Consider the following 3098-nt stretch of genomic DNA (forward strand, 5'->3'; position numbering starts at 1 on the left):
CCTTTTTGTTCAAAATGCTCGTGAGACATGGCACACTATAAAATAAAGTCCATGACCGTCATTCACTAGCTTTGAGTTCTCTTTAAACGACCGTGATAAACGATGTATTTCTTTTGGAGGCTTTATAGTCAATAATCTATCGTCGATATTATCTTTTTGTTTTCGCGATAAATAAAATGGACAATTAGGAGATAGAATTTTCTTCTCTATTTTCTTCTCTAATATATTAAGGTACAGCGCTATCGTTTTTTATGCGAATTGTCTTTTGAAGAAAATTCTATCAAAACTAATCGTGTTTTTGGTTCATGCTTTTCATAAGTGACTTAATATATTACTGTTAGTAGTTTAATGTAGATTTGTTGATATATTCCACATTCCTTGCTAATGAAAAACAATAAGAGTTTGACGAAACATTGTATATCGAATGTTATGAAAATGTTACGAATAAGAACATATATCGTTTTTTATATCAATACATCGGTATCATCGTTTTCTATGTGAAATCCCTGCTTAATAAGTTCTATAAGAAACGAAAAAAAAAAAAATTTTTTTTTTAATCGTGGCAGTCCTGTTATTACACTATCATATAGGAGACGATACGTTTTTATTCGTGACATTTTCATAACATTCAATATATAATGTTTCATAAAACTCTTATTGATTTTCATTAGCAAGGAATGTGGAATATATCAACAAATGTACATTAAACTTCTATCGGTAATATATTAAGTCACTTAAGAAATATACGAACCAAAAACACGATTAATGATAGAATTTTTTTTATCATTTTCTATCGGGTTTTTTAAGCAGGGGACCCTACGACAGAGTCGGAAATCCATACAAGGGGAATAGAAGAAGAAGAAGAAGAAGAAGAAGAAGAAGAAGAAGTTAAATTATGTGTATAACGTATTTGCTAAACGGAAGATACATAAAATAAATACGTGTATACTAATAAGCCAGTGCTCGCGATTAGTTTATGTTACGAATTCCTCTGGGGTAATTCCTCCTTTTAGAGATAAGAGCGCGCGACACTCCTTTGTCTCGTCTACGTTGGCTCGCTGAGAGAAAAGAAAAATTTTGATGAATGAATATATATATATTCTGGTCTTTTTCAAAAATATAGAAATAGGATTCTTTTATGCGTAAGATAAATGTCCCAATTAGTGACCGTTTTGCTCAATAAATTAATTGATATAGATCAGTGTTTGTTCTGGAAAATGTGTTAAAAGTCGAAATTATATATGTTATGTATTATAAAAAATTTTGAATTGAATTAAATGCTTTCGTAAACGATAAAGCGGGGAGCACAGACTCTTGCATAGTGCATAACATATGAAGCATAAGAAAATGAACCAATCAAAGTGCTTTATTTCCTTCCTTTCCGTGAAATAAAGGACTCTGATTGGTTGATTTTCTTATGCCTCATGTTTTATGCGTTATGCATAAGAATATGTACCAATCGAAGTTCTCCGTTTCTTTCCCTTCCATGTAATAGAGAACTCTGGTTGGTTCAATTTCTTATGCCTCATGTGTTATGCGTTATGCAAGAGTCTGTGTTCCCCGCTTTAGACATAAAAATACATATTTCATTAGTTAATATATTATAATAATAAGGCTCAATAAATTAAAAAAAAATTGAAAGAAAAAGGGCCACGAGCCTAAGAATAAGTCGTTGGAAATAGTGATGTTTCAAAAAATACAAAATAAATATGTCATGTAGTCACAATATAAAATTTTAATATGCCGGCAATGAACAATATAAACAAACAAACAAACAAACGTTTCGATCCCTGTTGGATCATTATCAATGTTGAAAACAATAAAAATAGGAAGGTTAAAATATTACAGTTAATATATATAAAAATAAAAAATTCGCTCTCAATCGCAAGTAAAAATATATAATGAAACTCACAATAGTTAATATGATAAAATTCGCTCAATGTGAGTTGGAAGTTATATGAACGTTGTAATAAGTACCAATGTATGTTATCAGTTATCAGTTGTAAATTCAAAAATTCGTATCTGTTAAAAAGAACATAAATAATTTAAACATGTAAAAATGGGTATATAAAATAAAACGCAAAATATAAAAATATATAAAAAGTGTATAAAATAAAACGTAAAGTATAAAAATGTAATATATAAGGCAAAGAATAAAATTGAAACAAATAAAAAAGCATTCTGAAATATAGTAAGCTGACAAACAAAATATTCAGTCGTATAATAATAAAAATTATATAATATCTAGTAACTAAGTATAAAATATATAATAAAAATTTGTTGTAACAAAAAAGGGGATAATATATATAGTAAAAATTAATGTAACAGATAGTATATATAATAAAAAATTGAAATAACGGATAATATAAATAATAAAAATTTTTTTGTAATAATTAAAATAACGAATAATAGCTACCTTATACATCGTGTGTCAGTGTAATATAAAATTCTTTGTTATTAGACAATGCGAAGAGAGTGGAACAATCATATCTCAAGTATGCTCAGAGACAACATGAAGAAACGACAAATTGTAAGAAGGTTGAAATGGTAAAAACAGAAGGAAGGGGTACATAAGAGTGGGAAAAATAAAGTAGAGGGAGAAATAAAAGAGGAAAGAAAAGAAGTAACAAAGGAAGGAATAAAACAGTTAAGAGGGAGAAAGAGATTGAATAATTTGAGAGTAAGAATCGGGTAATGATTCAGTATCGTTCATTTTATTTAGTCCTTGTTTCTGTTTTTTAATATGAATCATTTCAGATACTAATCTCTTACTATAAGAAGACTCGTAATCTAAAATTCTCACATCATCCCATTTAAAATTGTGGTCTAAATTGATACGATGATCGGTTATAACAGTAGGAGAGCCAGTGTTCCTTCTAATATCAGGGCTCTTGGCCCTTTTTCTTTCAATTTTTTTTCATTAGTTAATGTATGTGTCACTAATCGGTACATCAAATTTGTTAGTCGATATGTGCTAGTAAAGATAGATAGATAATTCAATTTATTGGCCTACTGTAGGTACAAAACAGCCATTTAAAGCGGGGAGCACAGACTCTTGCATAACGCATAACACATGAGGCATAAGAAATTGAACCAAC

Source organism: Trachymyrmex cornetzi, unplaced genomic scaffold (assembly GCF_001594075.2).
Source record: "Trachymyrmex cornetzi isolate Tcor2-1 unplaced genomic scaffold, Tcor1.1 scaffold324, whole genome shotgun sequence".
Lineage (NCBI taxonomy): Eukaryota > Metazoa > Arthropoda > Insecta > Hymenoptera > Formicidae > Trachymyrmex > Trachymyrmex cornetzi.